A 17,847-nucleotide genomic window follows, 5' to 3' on the forward strand; every position below is an offset into this window, starting at 1 on the left:
TCACACACACACATAGTTACATAAATGGCTCTAAGTGCATTCATGTGTTGAATAAACAAAGATTACATGTTAATGTTTTGTCAGTACCCTTATTTCATTGTGTTACATTTCACCCCAGGATATGTTACAACTAACCCAGACTATGGGGTTAATTGTAACATTTCACTCTTTGTGTTTGAGACCATACCATGCAATGGGTAATTGTGCTGCAGAGAAAATAGCTGCACTATTTAATAGCCGAGACATGTAAATACTTTGCATTACATTTTGAATCCACTACCTTAAAAGAGCTCCAATTTACAGACAGAAATGTCAAAAATGTTACAACTATCCCCGGTCTCCCCTATTTGTGTCCTAGGTGTGTGAAGGTTCTCAGTCATCCAGGTCATCGTAGTCTACGGAGCTTGGAAAGAAAAAGCGTCTGGACTTCTTTAAGTTGCTTGAAGACGTTTCACCTCTCATCCGAGAAGCTTCTTCACTTATGAGGTCAAATGGTGGAGTCCCAGAATTTATGATCCTATACCTAATCACATGAGCCAAGGTGTGAAAATAGGTGTAGGTCACAATCAGCCAAGGTTTCAGTTGAGCTCATTGTGAAACCCAGCCCAACCCTATCATGTGATTTCCTGAGGTCAGATGGCCCAGGATGTGAGTGGGCGTTAAGGCGCCTGGAAAGTGATCCCTTCCCAGACGCCCACTGAACAATGATTGTGACCTTCACCAGTTTTTACCTAATGTGATTAGGTAGACGATCATTTGACCCTAGAACTGAAGAAGCTTCTAGGATAAGAGGTAAAATGTCTTCAAGAATCTTAAAGAAGTCCAGACACTTCTCTTTTTGAGCTCGTTAGACTATTTGTGTCATCGTTCCATCTTATCTTTTAAGAGCTATTACTTAAAAATAACACACAAAGAGAAAATAAACTTTATTTTGAATTGATCAGAAACCAGCAGTAAACACATATAAAGATGAAACAGCAGAAAGATTCTGTTATCCTTTGGTAAAATTTTCATCTTGAACTGTTATATAATAAATAATGATTTTTCACACAATGAGCAAATCACAACAGTAGCCTTTATCTAAACGTTTGAGCCAAGTTGAGCTATATAGTTTGATTATAGTGACAATGTGTGATAAATAGTATAAATAACTAATAATAAATATAAACAATATAATCACCAAACTACTTTAGTTCATCGATTTACCTGTTTTTAAATCTCTGCAGTAACACAAAAAAACCTAATTTCTCATTGTTTCCCATCTTCATTTCATGGAGTTGCTCTGTCTCGATCCTGTAGATATATAACGACACAGACAAGTTCATTAGTACAACCAAAAGGTCAAAAGTGTAATGCTAACTCGAGGCTCTGACAGGATATGCAGGTTTAACTGCAGCTTTCTTCTTTATGTTCTCAACACATTGCTTGTAACATGGTAATGCCTGTCACTGCCATCAAACAGAATAAAGTGTTACCTCAGTTAGAAAGTCATTTTCGTGACACCACCTTTGAAAGCAGAACTTAGCATCTCTCAGACTCGCTGAGTTCTTACACTAAACTCTGAGGATCTTCTCAGCAAAGCACACTGGGAGAAGCTTGGACACCTGACAACAAGGACAGTAACATAAAAGCTAATTTACAGAGACATCTACAGAAAGAACACACAGCTCATGCAAAGACATGCAGTAGTTCTGACCTGTTCTCTGGGAATCTTGAATGCTTCAGTAGGGTTAGCCTTAGTGTAGAAATATGTGGTATTGATGGGGTCCTTGTTTTTCATTCCATAGTCCAAAGTGACAACCTAAAAGAGGAGTGTGACAGACCAGCCTGTGTTGATGTTCACATGTACATTATGACTCAGTGGAGGTTGGCAACACAATTTAACTAAAAAACAAAACAAAAGCCAAGATTTTAGGAAGATTCGTTACTGAGTATAATTAGAATAAAAACTGACAGTAATTTCAAAGTTGTCTTTTGGAATGACTTTAATTAGTTCATTTTCCAAGCTGTCCTTCATCTTCTGACAGATGGAGGAGAGAACATGTGCTGTCATTGTGTTATCATTGTTTTGCTGATCTATTTTTATGATCACTTTTCACTCTTACTTGTATTTCCTCTTGGTCTTCTTTCTTGAGCTGAGAAAGGGAGAGAAGAGTCACATCATCTCTCTCTTTTTTAGCGCACTCACACACCACAAATATTGTAATCAACTAGATGTTTTCTTGCAATAAAATAAAATGCAGGTTAAACTGGGCCAATAAGCTATTATTTAGGTGACTATGAATGACTCACTTAGGATTTAAATGGTTTCAAAATGGTATTAAAATCAGCTACGATGAATTCAGCTTAACTCTGTCTCAAATATTGAGAACATCGGGCAGTACAGTGGCGTGGTGATTAGCACTGTTCCCTCACAGCAAGAAGGTCCTGAGTTCAACTTCACCATCTGGCCGGGACCTTTCTGTGTGGAGTTTAATGTTCTTTTGGAGGTTTTCTCCAGGTACTCCAGCTTCCTCCCACAGTCCAATAACATGTAAGTAGTGGGGTTAGGTTAAGTGGGGAATCTAAATTGCCCGCAGGTGGGTATGGTTGTCTGTCTCTCTGCATAAGCCCTGCGTCAGGCTGGCTCAGTGCTTTTGGCTAGTTTTGCTTTTGGCAAGGGTTAGTGTCACTACTGGAAGACTGAGGCAATACATGGTCCCTACAGAGGCTGTCCAAATCTTCCAGAATGGCACATTAATACATGCCACTGCCAGATGTTTTTTCTGTGTCTCCCAGTACAGTCTCAAGACAATGGAGGAGAATCCAGGGCATTAACAGCAGTAACTCTAGGAGAGCAGGAAAGGGCCATAGAAGGTCCAGTCCAGAGCAGTATCTGCTCTTTTGCACCACGCATTTGCCATTAAATACCAGAAATGGCAAGTCTACTACTGGAACCCTGCACTTTTCACAGATGAGAGCTGAACATATAAGAAAGGGTCACATTGGACAGCCGTGAAATGGTCTGGAGAAGCCATTGAAAATGTGATGCTGCCTGTAACATTGTTTAGCATGACCAGTTTGAGGGCTTATAAGTGATGGTCTGGGGAGCCATATCCATGGAGAGACACACAAACCTCTACAGGTTATGCAACAGATCTTGGGTTGAAGTCCCACGCTTACAGACCGTATGCTGGTGCATTGGGTCCTGGATTCCTCCTGGTGCATGACAATATCAGTCCTGGTGTGGCGGGAGTATGCAGGCAGTTCCCGGAGGACAATTTCCATTTATTTTATGGCTAGATACTAGCCTGTACAGGCCTTTGCACATCTACAGTAATTTCCTCCCTTTTTTCTAATGTAAATCTTACAGAAGCTTTTTAGTTCAAACTCTCAATGTACACCTGGTAGTCTGTTGGGATCGAGTTTGAATTATGTTCATACCATAAATGAACCTTCTCCAAAAGCCCCTTTTTATTAGTACCTAATTGGATCTACTCGCCACTGTTTTCAGGGTTTTCTATTAGGTCATAGTACCTTATACCAGGTACTAAAATAGCGCCTGCTCAGTCAGGGTTCAAAGCGATCTGAGCAGGTACTAAAATGTGATGTGGTCAGACCTCATGCCACCAACTGACTGGTCAGTGGTGTCACTCGATGAGTCATGAGATCATCTGATGAGGTCAAAGGGTCTTGGTGCAGTTGTTTTGGTCCATACCTGAGAGAAAACAATAAAAATAAACTAACAGATGCAGCAAAATGTGTCAAATTAACCACCATGATAGCTGCTGCACCGTTATCGCACCAGCTGTGGAGAGGTGGGGAAGAGAAGAGCAGTGATGAGAATAACAGCATTTTTCAGTAACTAGTAATCTAACTCATTACTATTTCTACTGTTACAATGCTGTTACCGTTACTAAAAAGAAAATGCTGCACGGACGCATTACTATTTGTAAACACACAGACAGTTGAAGCTGTCTACAGCTTACCGGGAGCTATGGGGGCGAAACAATTGCACAAGTGCTGCTGATTGGCTGAGAAAGAAAAGTAAGAAACCATGGTAAACCAATCACATGACCAATTTAAGATGACATAGCAACAAGATGTTATGTGGACCCAAAACTTGTGTGTAAAGTGAGGTATTCAGACTATATACCAATTTTTAAATTGTGTTGACAAGAACACGTAAAACCAGAGCCATGATAAAGAATGTTCACTTTTTTTTTTACCTGAATACTATTGTCAAATTTACATCTAAGGACAGCGCTAGCAAGCACTCTCTGCTTATGACCAAACAAATATAAAATAAAATAAAAAACACCCCTTTCCTATTGGTGGAAAAATGTACCATGTCAACCAATCAAAAAATCATATGGCAACATGGGGCATTTGTTGTTTAGGAAGAAGAGTAATTTTTTTAGAGTGACAGCAGCGAGAGAGAGTTTTGAGATGTGAGAGATTTGTGACATTTAATGTATTTGGAGTGTGTAGTTAGTGTGTAGTTGCTAGTTTTTTTGTGTGTGTGTCAGAACAATGAGGCGACTGGTGAATGTCACAGTTGCAGCTAAAAAGTCACCAGACACAGATTACAGTGTAAATGTTGTCTCTAGGTGGAAAATGGGATGAGTGATACACCTCGTGCAGTCAGGCCTGTTGGTATCAGGCTTGAGATGATGTCTTTTGTCTTATAGTGGACAAAAAATATTTTTTGGAGTGGCACAAATAATTTGTATGGCATCTTATTTGATGCAGAACACCAGATTGTTCTGTAAATAGTTTGAAATGGCTATAAAAGAACGCCATGGCTGCAAATAGTTGCAAATAACTATTTGCAATAACTGTCATTTGTTTATAAATTTACAATTTATTTTTACATTTCAAGTTATGAAAATGATCTGTTAAACATGTTTGTAGTTGTTACAGTAAAAAATATAACTTTTTCTACTCAGATTTTATGTTTTTTATCTGATTTTAGATCAGTTATGGTAATTGTGTCAAAATGAAAAAATAACTGTAAATTCAGAAATATGAGGTTGTCCTGAAAAGAATGATACCAAATGATAACAAAGCAAGATAAATAGTTTTTAAAGGTGATATGCAGAGGTGGGTGGGCCAAAAAAGCCTGGGCCAAGTTTTTGTCCCAGTCCAGCCCTGATTGCACACCTTGGTTTCACCCACAAACTGGTACAGGTCTCGAGACATGATCCTCTGCAGAATCATCCTTGCTTCCTCCAGAGGAGAGGGAGTGAATTCATTTGAACAAGAACAAGGGTGGAGTATTCTTTCAATCATTTGATCTGCAGAGTAAACAGACAAATAAAGTTAAGATCAGGTCGTCAAAGGAGCTTGCAAAGAAAAGCGTCTGGACTTCTTTAAGTTACTTGAAGACGTTTCACCTCTCATCCGAGAGGCTTCTTCAGTTCTAAGGTCAAATGGTGGAGAGTCCCAGATATAAACCTGGTGGGAGTGTCCCCCCACAGAGGGACAAAAGGACCCCCTGATGATCCTCTAATCGCCTGAGCCAAGGTGTGGAACTGGGTGTGGGTCCCAATCAGCCAGAGTTTCGGGTGAGTTCATTGTGAAACCTGGCCCCACCTTATCATGCGAATTCCTGAGGTCAGATGGCCCAGGGTGTGAGTGGGCGTTAAGGCGTCTGGGAAGGGATCTCAAAACTGGATTATAGATGGATTATAGATTAATCCAGTTTTGAGATCCCAATATGGCAAGGCCATGATGATCCACTTGGTAAAATAAATCCGCTTGGCATCTTTCTTGGCCTTAAGACAACAATTCTGATGGCTAAAGATCCAAACGGGACAAGAACAACAAAAAAATGAATTACTTACTTGACAGAACAACAACAACAACAACAACTTCTATCTATCTATCTATCTATCTATCTATCTATCTATCTATCTATCTATCTATCTATCTATTCTGCACTGAAAACACTTAAAATCAATGAGATAGTAGAATTATTTCAAAGTAAGACAAATCACTTGACAGAACATGTATGTATAGACATTTTAGCATGGTTTAAAAGGAAATATGTAGAGCATGTTTTCCACTACTTGTCAGCTTTGTGTAGGCTTCCATGTCAGTTTTAGCTTTGGAGAGAGAGCATTGTTCCTCCTGAACCTTTAGTCAGGATGTACTGATCCGCTTTCAAGAGGGCGTCTTTGATCCTGGATAAAAAAAAGACCCAGTATATGACTTTATGGGAACTCTGTAGATGAAATAAATGTTGTCTTACAATAGAATTACACAGTTGGTACTCACATAATTTCTACACTCTTGGTTACTCTGTGCTGGTAGGCTCTTCTGTGGAGAGAGTTCCTTGTGTGGAACATGTCATACAGGTTTGCCACTTCCTGTTGAGACCATCGCCTATAGTTTAGTTACAGCCAATCAGATAATGAATTACTCATTAAAAACTGATAAAAAGCAGGGATCAACACCTTGTCTCTAGAGCAAATGTGCTTCCTCCCATTCACATCACACACCCTGGCAAACATGATGAAGCGTTGATGGTCAAAGTTGTTCCGGATGCCTAGGTAGTGACAATCCCTGAGATAGGAGTGAGGAAATAGAGAAATTTAATTACATTTATTATGGCAAACCCTCCAAAACACCTTTAAGACTTGCTGTATATAGAAATACTGAGTTTGTCATCAACACAAGTCCCACCTGGCAAAGTAGTCGAATTTGTCCACATCAATCCCATTTTGCTTGTTTGACACAATTTCATAGAGAAAGGATTTATTCTCATCTCGACCTTCATACGGCCACTGTGGAGACGACACCAGAATTGACCTTCATGACAGAGACAATAACAAATGGTTTCATAATATTCAGACAGTAACTGACCAGTACCTCAGCGTCATCACTCTTTAGAGGTTTAATCATCTCCTTGATAAATGTCAGGTCAGGTGGGAGTATCAGTCCATAACACCCCATCTCTTGTGCCAGACCACTCGCCACCACCAGATGATCAAACATCTCTTTTTTTTTCTTTTCTTTTTTTTTTTTTTGCCTGTCCCATTTGGTTCTTTAGCCGTCAGAATTGTTGTCTGAAGACCAACAAGGATACCCAATGGATTTATTTTGCCAAATGGATCATCATGGCATTGCCGTATTGGTCCATTTGATCGACCTTTGTTTTTATTATTTATTTTATTTTATTTTCAGTTGTTACAGACGGGACAGACATGAGTGAGGGATAGGAAAGGGAGAAAGAAAGAGGAAGGAAAAGAAAAACAGAAGGGGAGAGGGACAGTGAGAAAGGGGGAAAAAAAATATCTCCGGGATCACCTGTTGAGAGAAAAAGAATAGAAAACAAGCAAAACAAAACAAAGCAACATACTAAACACTACACCATCGCATTAATCTAGCTAAGTGTAAACAGCAGTAAATACTAAATATTGAATGTTGTTGTGCAGCACGCAGGACAGACAATGTGCTTTGAAGTAGCAGCCAAGAAAGGTGTGATTTAAGTCTACGAACAGTGAACACCCGTGTGCACACCTGTGTGGATCGGCGTGCTTGTATTCAAATGGTTTCCCCATGTAATGGTCTGCAAGAGGATGTAGAGAGCCATAGCCCTGTCGCCCAGGGCATGAAGCAGGCATGGAGGAGATCCAGGCCCCAGACATCCAGAGGCCCCAGAGTGCAAGAGCCCAAGGAGGACCACCGGAGGGGCATCCGTGCAACCCTCATGGGAAGGGCTGAGGATCCCCAGACGAGGGGTCACCCAGTAGCCACCGGGCAGAAGCTAGAGGGGGCTGCACCGGCGTACCCACCGGCTCTGCCAGCAGCCAGCTGTGCCAGAGTGAACCGAGCTGCAGGCACAGAGGCCGGAGGCCCGAGGGCCCCCCGCACCCTGGAAGAGGCCTGACCGAGCAACAGGCGCCAGGCCCCGCCAAGTAGCCACCGGGAGTGAGCTGGTACATACCTGAGCGCCCAGCCCCGGACACCAAGAACCACCAATGCACCGACCTCTGAGGGCATCAGTCACCGGCAGGGAGTGTGGTGAGGGGAGATAGGCCTCCACACTTTGGAGGGCCTGGGAGTTCCCAGAGAGGTGGAGTCTAAGACCCGACCTGACATATAGACACAGACAAACAGGCACACACAGACACAGACATGCATTCCCACCCTCATGCACACATATACAAACACTCAGCACTCACCCAATGTAGGAATAAACGTAAATGGACATGTACACACAATCACACTCCCCAAACATACTCTATACCCCGGGTCCAGGTACCCTCGCCCCCAGAGGGGGAAACGGCACCCAGACCCAAGAGATGTTACCCTTCCCTCCGGGGTGGAGGCAAGCAGACCGCTCTGCAGCAGCAGGGAGGCCAATCGGACAGCCAGCATCTCTTCCCAGCCCCCCCCCCCCCCACCCGCCCCGATGGCTAGCAGAGAACGGGGGGGTGTTAAGACCCCATACCTCCCTCCTCCCGCTCAAGTGTAGTGTTGCTGCGTGTTGCTCTAAAGTGCATTTAAAACAAGGGAGAGCATGGTGCTGCTGCCAGAGAGCAGCAGGTGTTAGCACGGCCCCTCCCGAGAACCCTCAGTGTCTACATGGATTTAAAATTGAGAGGTGGGCACCGGCACCAGAGGTAGGTTTGAATACACAGACCGTCTACTGGACGCCGTTAACGTGCCCACCCTCAAGGCCCTATATATATATATGTGTGTGTTATGAGAGTGTAAGTAATGTGGATGTCTAAGTTGTGAGATAAAATTAAGGCACAGGTGGCCAGAAGGGGACAGGGGGATGTCTCCCCTGCACCCTGGTGACACACCCGCACCCCAAGGCCCTACCTGTGTGGGTGGGTGTGGTGGAGCGGGAACAGGGAGGTAGCCAGGGATGGGGAGGAAAAGAAGGGAGGGGAGGATGTCCCTCCCAAGGGCCAGCTCCCCCGCTGACCCCAGTAGGCACCCCCGTCCTCTGGTATCCACCAAGGCAAGGGAGCCCAGGCCCATCCAGACCGGGGCCTATGGCAGCAACACCGCCAAGCCCCACAGGACCCGGGGCAGCCCACCCTACCCCACCGCAGAGGAAACTGTACCCACCCCAACATTCAATCATCTCCCAGACTACACAAGACAACAGACACCCAGGTTAAGTTTATTCTCCACCTCTCCTATGTCTCTCCCCCACCTGCAGAGTGGACTCCTGCAAGGATAGAACAACCTCCCTGCCAGTTGAAGAGCCCCCCAGTTAGGCCGATGCACAAGAGGCCCTCTGCGCCAGGGCTGAGCCCCCGTGCACCCACCCGCCCACAACCTCGGCGACACACCGACGAGGACCGAAGCCCCCAAGGCACAGCCAGAGCCCCAGCACGGAGGTGAAGCACCCCCGAACCCCAAACCCCCACGCCTGCCCCGGATCCACTCAGGGGCAGCCAGACCACCAGGCCAGTAACCTACGTCCGCCAGCACAGACCATCCTCCAGCCCTGCTGCACGCAGCCACGAGGAGAACAACCTCTAAGAGCGACCAGAGCCACTAACCAGGTTATGAACACAACCCCCGGGTTAAGCCCTCCAGGGATAACGTCTCTAGGGGTCCTCCAGGTGCCCTAAGCCCGTCCCAACCTCCACATCAACCACAATAGCTAAGGCGGGACCAAACCACGACCCCCTACCCCCGCTAGGTGATGGAGCCGATCAAAGGAGCCCAGAGGGATTGATCTAATGTGGTGGCAGAGGCTATATCAAGACTAATGTGATCTATTAGATAGTTTCTATATTGGCTAGAATTAAGATTATTTTTATTTTTCCAGTTCATGAGGACCGTTTTCTTGGCGATGCATAGGGCAGTAAAAACCATGTGGACTGTATTAATTTCTGTAGTGACATCATCCAAATTTCCCAATAAGCATACTAAAGGGGAGGTTGGAATTTTACATTTCAGACACTTTGATAAGTCTTCACATATCTCGTGCCAAAACTTCTGCACTGGTGGACAGAACCAAAGAGCGTGGATGTAATTGTCTGGTGTATTGCCTTGACAGTGTGAGCAGTTGTTGGCGGATGTAAAGCCCATCTTGAACATTCGATGACCTGTATAGTGCACTCTATGTAGTATTTTGTATTGTATTAATTGCAGACTGGGATTTTTAATCAATTTAAAGGTTTTTAAGCAAATCTGAGACCAGACGTTTTGGTCTAAGCTGACTGATAAATCTGCTTCCCACTTTGCAATAGGAAGGGATATTGATTCATCTATTTTAGAAAGTGTTCTGTATATTTTAGATAATAATTTGGGGGATTTAAGAGTAAGAAAATGTACCGCACATGGTGGTGTTTGTAATTCAACTTGACTGAGGTTAAATTTCTTTTTTACTATGGATTTAATTTGTTGATATTCTAAAAATCTTTTCTTGTTGATCCCATATTGTGTAACTAGTCTGTCAAATGGAATAAATTCTGTTCCCTCTAATATATGTTCTAAGTATTTAATTCCTTTACAACTCCATTCTGGGAAATTAATCATATTATTGTTTTGTAATATGTCAGGGTTATTCCAGATAGGTGTACGTTTGCATGGGATTAATGAAGACTCCGTTATTTTTAGAAACTCCCACCATGCTGTCAGAGAAAAGCTGATGTTGATGCTTTTAAAGCATTCGTGTCTTTTGATGTCTGAGCTAATAAATGGTAGGTCTGAAATCTCTAGATCATTGCATAGTGCCTGTTCAACATCTAGCCAGGGCTCATCTAAGAGGGTACATTTTAACCATTCTGAGATGAACTGAAGCCTGTTGGCTAAGAAGTATTGGTGAAAATTAGGCAGATCTAATCCTCCTCTATCCTTGGTTCTTTGTAGCGTTTTTAAGCTGATACGCGGGGGTTTATCTTTCCAAAGGAATTTAGAAATATGTGAATCCAGAGATCTGAACCAATCTTGTGATGGTTTGTTAGGGATCATTAAAAATAAGTAATTTATTTTTGGCAAGATCATCATTTTTATAGTGGCGACCCTTCCCATGAGTGATATGGGTAGAGATTTCCATCTAGTCAGATCGCCTTCTACTTTCTTTAGAAGTGTGATGTGGTTTAATTTAGTGAAGTCTGAAAGCTTAGGAGAAACATTAATACCTAAATATTTAATATTTCCAGATTGTAGTGGGGCAGAAGAAGAATTATGGAAGGAGCAGTTAATGGGAAGAACTGTAGATTTTGGCCAGTTAATTGAATAATCTGAAACTCTTGAAAACCAGTTTATTAGAGTAATTACCTCAGAGAGGTTAATTTGTGAGTTTTGCAGAAAAAGCAACACATCATCCGCATAGAGACTGATTTTATGTTCTACGTACTTACATTTTATGCCCTTAATTGTTGTAGCCTGTCTAAATGCTGCTGCTAGAGGTTCGATAAAAATTGCAAAAAGTGAAGGGGAGAGTGGGCATCCCTGTCTGGTGCCCCTCAGGAGACAAAAGCTGGAGGATGTCTAGTCATTTGTTCTGATACGAGCTGTTGGGGAATTGTATAATATTCTTATCCAGTTTATGAAAGAGTTTCCAAAACCAAATTTGTGTAAAGTTGCAAATAAAAATTTCCAGTTAACTCTGTCAAATGCTTTTTCTGCATCTAGAGATAATATTATGGTTTCAATGTTTTTATTGTATGAGTAGTCTATTAAATTAAGTAATCTACGAGTGTTTGTTGAGGAGTGCCGACCTTTTATGAAACCAGTTTGGTCAGGATGAATTAAGAGGGGGGTTATTTTCTCTAATCTCTTTGAGAGAGCTTTGCAGATTATTTTAAGGTCTACATTTATAAGGGATATTGGACGATAACTTGAGGGAAATAAAGGGTCTTTTCCTGGTTTTAGCAGGAGACTAATGTTGGCAGAATTCATATTTGGTGGTAGTCTGCCATTTTTCTCGATTTCCTGCAACATTCCATGGAATACTGGTGCCAAAATTGTCCAGAATTCTTTGTAGAATTCTGCAGGAAAGCCGTCTGGACCTGGAGCCTTATTATTGGGCATACTTATCAGGGCTTCCTGGAATTCACCTGGCGTCAGTGGCGAATCCAGTGCCATTGCTTGACTGTCTAGTAATTTTGGAAGAGTTACGTTGTCAAGAAACAAATCAATTTAATTTTTAGACGGGTTTATTTGTGGTGAGTATAAAGTTTCATAGAAATCCCTAAAAATGTTGTTTTTAGGGTCATATATTGTGTTCCCCAATAAATCTTTAGTAGCACATATAATTGTTTTTTCTTTATTTATTTTTAACTGGTTTGCTAGAAATCGACCTGATTTGTTACTGTGTTCAAAATTCTGCAAGCGAAGTCTTTGTACAAGGAATTGTGTTTTTCTATTAATAATTTCATTTAATTCTAGTTTTGTTTTGCATATTTTGTTCATTATTTCTTGATCTTGGTGGAACGCGTAGGTTTCTTCTAAGGATTTGATGGTTTTTTCTAATTCCTGAATGTTTTTGTCTTCTTCTTTCTTTTTGTGTGATGAGAAAGAAATTATTTTACCTCTCATCACAGCTTTTCCTGCTTCCCATAGAACAGAAGCAGATGTTCCGGGAGTGTCATTAAAGTCTAAATATGAAATCCATTCCTTTTTAAAATATTTAATAAAGTCTTCATCTTTAAGTAGTGATGTGTTAAATCTCCAGTTTTTACTTGGCGTAGTATTATTCTTGTGCATTAGTGTTAAAGATACAGGAGCATGATCGCTGACAGCTATAGGGTGAATCTCAGTGTCTGAAATGTCACTCAGCAGTGAGCTGCTGACCAAAAAATAATCCAGACGAGAATAGGAGTGATGAACATGTGAGAAGAAAGAATATTCCTTACTGTTGGGGTGAAGGGAGCGCCATCGCAAAGGCCATAGTCGCTCATATACTGTTTGATTATATTTGTGGATTGCCAATTGCGCTGAGTTCCTGTTGTGTTGAGCCTATCCATTTCTTCATTTAGTCCAAGGTTGAGGTCGCCTCCAAGAATGAGTGTGCAATCAAGGTGTTCAGAGAGTGCACTAAAAAATCCGTGGAAGAATGAGGGTTCATCAACATTTGGACCATATATACTTACAATACATAGTTTTTTGTTCGATATTGATAGTTTAATAATTAGAAATCTACCCTCTGGATCTATAACTGTATCGAGTACTGTAAAATTAAGATTTTTATGTATTAAAATTGCTACTCCTCTTTGTCTAGAATTATAACAGGCTGCAAACACATTAGGAAACTCAGGTGTTTTAAGTTCATTTAAACCTGTAACAGGTCTGTGAGTTTCTTGTAATAAAACAACATCTGCCTGTAGTTTTTTAAGCTGGTTAAATATCTTTAATCTCTTCCCTCTGGTGCCAGCCCCATTTACATTCCATGTGACAAACCTCAGCGTGCCCATAATTGTGTGTGTATGTCTAATGATGTAAGCTGGGTGTTTCGTTTAGACGGGTGGAGAGAATGTGGAAACATCACTTGTTTGTAAATAGAAAGAGAAAAAAGTGTGATGATAGGCTCCATAAGTCTGACTATGTGTGTGTATATTCACTAATATGAACAAGCGTGGCTTGCGTATGTGTCCTGCAAGTCTGTGCTTGCTGTGAGGCTGTTGTAAATGTGCTGCCATTGAGCGCATGTGTTTGCGTGATCGTGGTGTGAAAATATGGAGAAATAGAGGGTGTTGTTTGTAGGTGAGTGGGGAAGTAGGTGATCACAGCAGTGAAAGACAAGAGAAAGAAAGAAACCACATAAACTGTGAGCGACAACAAAAAAAAGAAAAGAAACGGAAACATTCCAATTAAAGTAATGACGGAGGGTGACGGTGTTATATCTGCTATGACATCATACTGATATTACTAGGTTAAACCCATGTTAAAGGAGAAAGTGTGAATGAATAAGAAAAGAGTGTAGCGGGTTCTTATCTGGAGTGCAGTCAATATAACCACGGTGTGGTGCTGGGGTCGCGGTAGAGCTGTCCGTCCACGTAGAGCCGGTCCAGGGCGATGACAGCACGGGAGCCTTTCTGGATGAAGCTACGTCGAACTGGGAACAGGACCTTGCGTTGTTCCAGGATCTCTTTGGGGAACTGGTCATTCACGCTGAAGTCCGTTCCTTTCAGCTCCCTGCCGCAACTCTTCACCTGTTCCTTCTGTTTGAATTGACCAAATTTGGCCACAATAGGACGTGGTCTCCCGGTCCGCGACCTCACGCCCCCCATGATCAAACATCTCTAAAGAGGCATCCTCATGCTGCAAGAGATACATTATTACTGTTTATATTAAGAACAGAATTCAAATGGTTGAAAGTTTAAAATGATCAGATACAACATACAGAATCAAATTTGAGCACATGACCATCTCTTAATAGAGGCAATTAGTGTCAGTATTCCAGTTTTAACCAGAGGTTCTCAACTTTTATGAGTTAGACATGATGAGCGTGGACATAACAGTGGTATGGCTTCTTCTAGCAGAAAATGATGTTTGTGTATGTTTGCAAATTAAAGACGCTTTGACTGATTTAAAAACTCAGAATCAGTTTAGAATCAAAGTTTGAGAAAAAGATCCTTCATCAAATAATAATGTTATTACTGCAAGAGAACACATTTTGCCACTGAGACGATTTGTGTTACAGAAAAAGTTGCTCAGACACATTAAATTTTATCCTTTGACAAGCATTTTTCCTTGTCAGCTGTGATTTAGCCTAATAAGATTTTTATTTTTTTGGCTGATGTGCTGACAATTGTTAACACTGTGTTGTTTCTATCATTTAGTGCCATGTGTACTTTATTTCCTCAAGATGGCATCTGACAGTGTTTTCAAATATATTTGATTTTTGTGGGTGGCCATTATGTCGCGTCTCACGGTAGAAATATTTTTTTTTCGTACCTTCCAGTCTTTATGTTCTGGATCTGCTTCGGGGTTGAACATTCCATCAAAAAGATGGGAGAAAGGTCCATGTCCTTCATGGAGAAACAAATGTAAAAAATAATAATAATAATTAATGCCTCCTGTTATATTTCACACACACACACACTGACCATTTGCCTTTTTCATTTTACCAAGTCTTATTTTACACTGGCTAGTATTATAAACTTGATGCTATTAGAGTGAAAGACGTGCAGCACTTACCCAGGTCATGACAGAGACCTGCAATTTGCACACAAAGGACATCTCGTTCACTGATGTTGAGTTCTGGCTGTTTCAGCTTCAGAGTTTTTGCAAGTTCTCCTGCTAAGTGCCCCACCCTGTATCACCAAAAACCACACAAACACACACACACACACACACACACATTTCATCATGCAGCACTGAAAGAAAAGTATTACTAGTGTATGTGGACTGCTGGGTCTGTCTAGCACAGACCCACCGCTGGAATGAGACAATTCTACTACAACAGCAACAGTAACACGAAGTTCTTTGTGTTACTCGTACACGAGGGCGAGAACTGTGACGAACGCCGTTCCTTCGCTTGACCCCAGTTGCTCTCATCTCGGGGGTCAAGATGTGACCCTGTGAAGACTCCCCAAAGCTGGTGCCAGGAGTCCAGCGGTCCACCTAAACAAAGGGATCTTATACTTAAACAGATACAGAGTAGGTGTCCTCCTATAGTATAAATCAGAAAGAGAAGGTATGACCTCTCTCATGACCTTGAGAGATGCCAGAACACTCTGGAAGGCACACAGAGTCTTTACAGACTGCTAAGGATCAAACCTCTATCAATCTACAAAAATTTATATACTTCTAAGCATAAATGATTATAAATTTCTAAGCAAAAATGACAATAATAAAACACAAACCCAACATGGACATACCCTATTGAGTGTTCAAAGCGGTTGTGCGATGCTCCTGGAAAAACGAAATAACCGCCCCCAAGCTGCTTGATGTTTCGTAGTCTCTGAAACTGAGGTGTGTCTATGATCTTGACAAGTAGTGGATGTAACTCGATGTGGCCATGGATGGGATCATTAAACACCTGTGTGAAGAGAAAGGAAAAAAATAGACAAACTTAAAGGGTTTTGGAGGGCTTGGTCTCAGATTTTCGTTCAGCACTCACGTCTTGGTGAGTAAACAAGTAAACATGTGCCTCATGCTAGGTCAAATTTTCTGTCACCTTGCCTTTGACCAAGGCACTGGCAGCTGGCCAGCCTACTGACGTTATGTCTAAGGTGAGTTAAATATAAAGATGGGATTTCCCTAAAAAGATCATCAAATGATATCTTACATAAACAAATCTGACACACATATATTAGGAATTCACATTTTCATATTGCTAATTGCAGCAGTAAGTTAGACCACACACCAAAGACCATATTATATAAGATACTTTCATGTTACATCACCTTGTTTAAATCTTTGATGTTCAAGTGCTTCTCCATAGTGCTGTAAATGTTTAAATGACCAAAGATTACAGTTTTGCACATCATGCATTCTGGATATGAAAGGAAATAGTCAATGAATGTGTATTTGTAATTTTTCAATACTGGTCAAGTATGAGAACTCACCAGTTCTTCCAGTTTTTTTATTGAAACTCTTCAGTTTCTCATTGTTCTCTGAATTAAAGCACAGAACAAATAAACAACTTTTTAAGTTAAGGAAATCATAGAATATATTTATAAACCAAATGTTTTCTAATCTTCTGACTCATCAAAGTAGCTGCCTTTAACAGATATAACAGTTGAATGCATTCATGCCCTTCTTTCTACATCAGAAGCCAAATATTCTTCAGAAAGGTCTTCCTAACTGTTGCATAAATGTGTGGCTCTTCTGGGTTGCTTTGCTTTCACTCTTCTGTCCAGTTCATTCCAAACCAGCTTGATGTGGTTTAAGTCTGGAGACTGTGCTGGCCACTCCATGTTGTCAAACTTGCCTTCTTGTTCTTTTTTCCTAAGATAGATCTGTAATAGCCTGGACTTATGTTTTGGGTCATTATCTTGCTGTAGGATGAACCCCTGACCAACTAGGTGCATAACAGAGGCCACTGCAGAATGCTATGGTAGCCATTTTGGTTCAGGATGTCTCTCACTCTGTAAAAGCCACCTGTATCCAACAAAAAGGCCCAAACCATCATTCTTCCTTCTTAATGTTTGACATTTCATGCCACAGAGTAAGGTACCAACCTTTTGCCTACTCAACAGCGTACAAAAATCCTGCATGAAGAACCAAAGATTTCAAATTTTGATTCATCAGTCCATAACACCTTCCATTATTCAGCAGTCCATTGGTGGCATTTCATGGCCCAGGCAAACCTCTTTCTTATTTTTAAGTCTTACTAATGGTTTTTATGCCACAGTGTACTGTTCCTTCTGAGTTCTTGTATTGATGTGTTTTTGTATTGATATAGACTAACCATGACAGAGACACATAACCATTAACTTCTTTATGAATTAGAAAAAAGAGATGTTAAATCTTGTCATATTATAATTTTCTTTTTTCAAATGCATTAGATTAGTGCTATCACTACAGGGGACAATGCTGCCGCCTAATTTGGTCTTCAGCTGCACATGGAAAGAGGATGATGCTTTACCTTCTTTTACTTTAAATGCAAATCTCACTTCAGTTCTATTCACTGATGCTGTGTGGACATTTTTAGATTTGGTAGAAACTCTAATATGATTTCATTCACAGCAAAAAAGTGTCCAGTATGTATTTCATCTACTGGCAAGCACAAGCCCCTTAATTAAAATTATAATTATAATTATTATTTGACAAATTAATTATTGATTATTTTCTGAATTCTCAGAAAATAATCTGCAGGCCAAAATAAGGGTATAAAACATGAGTTCAGTTTAATGACTTTGACTTTTAGATTTAAACTTTTAAGTTTTTGACAGATTTAAATACAATATTTGTGCTTTCTTGTTTTTAATGACAGCTGGT

General features: G+C 41.1%; 1 pseudogene across 1 annotated transcript; it reads right to left on the bottom strand.

Moving 5' to 3' along the window:
* Positions 1 to 659: 659 nt before the first annotated feature.
* On the bottom strand, positions 660 to 17,657 carry LOC146494684 (deoxynucleoside triphosphate triphosphohydrolase SAMHD1-like; annotated as a pseudogene). The gene is made up of 15 exons (XR_014871531.1): positions 16,311 to 17,657; positions 15,783 to 15,943; positions 15,100 to 15,215; positions 14,780 to 14,930; positions 7,779 to 7,797; positions 6,853 to 7,002; positions 6,667 to 6,767; positions 6,438 to 6,546; positions 6,259 to 6,350; positions 6,051 to 6,164; positions 5,143 to 5,294; positions 2,106 to 2,135; positions 1,955 to 2,020; positions 1,476 to 1,801; positions 660 to 1,293 (listed from the first exon to the last, which is right to left on the bottom strand). The product of XR_014871531.1 is annotated as a deoxynucleoside triphosphate triphosphohydrolase SAMHD1-like (transcript).
* Between the last annotated feature and the right edge of the window lie 190 nt (positions 17,658 to 17,847).

This window comes from Neolamprologus multifasciatus, chromosome 20 (genome assembly GCF_963576455.1).
Source record: "Neolamprologus multifasciatus chromosome 20, fNeoMul1.2, whole genome shotgun sequence".
Taxonomy (NCBI): Eukaryota; Metazoa; Chordata; class Actinopteri; order Cichliformes; family Cichlidae; genus Neolamprologus; species Neolamprologus multifasciatus.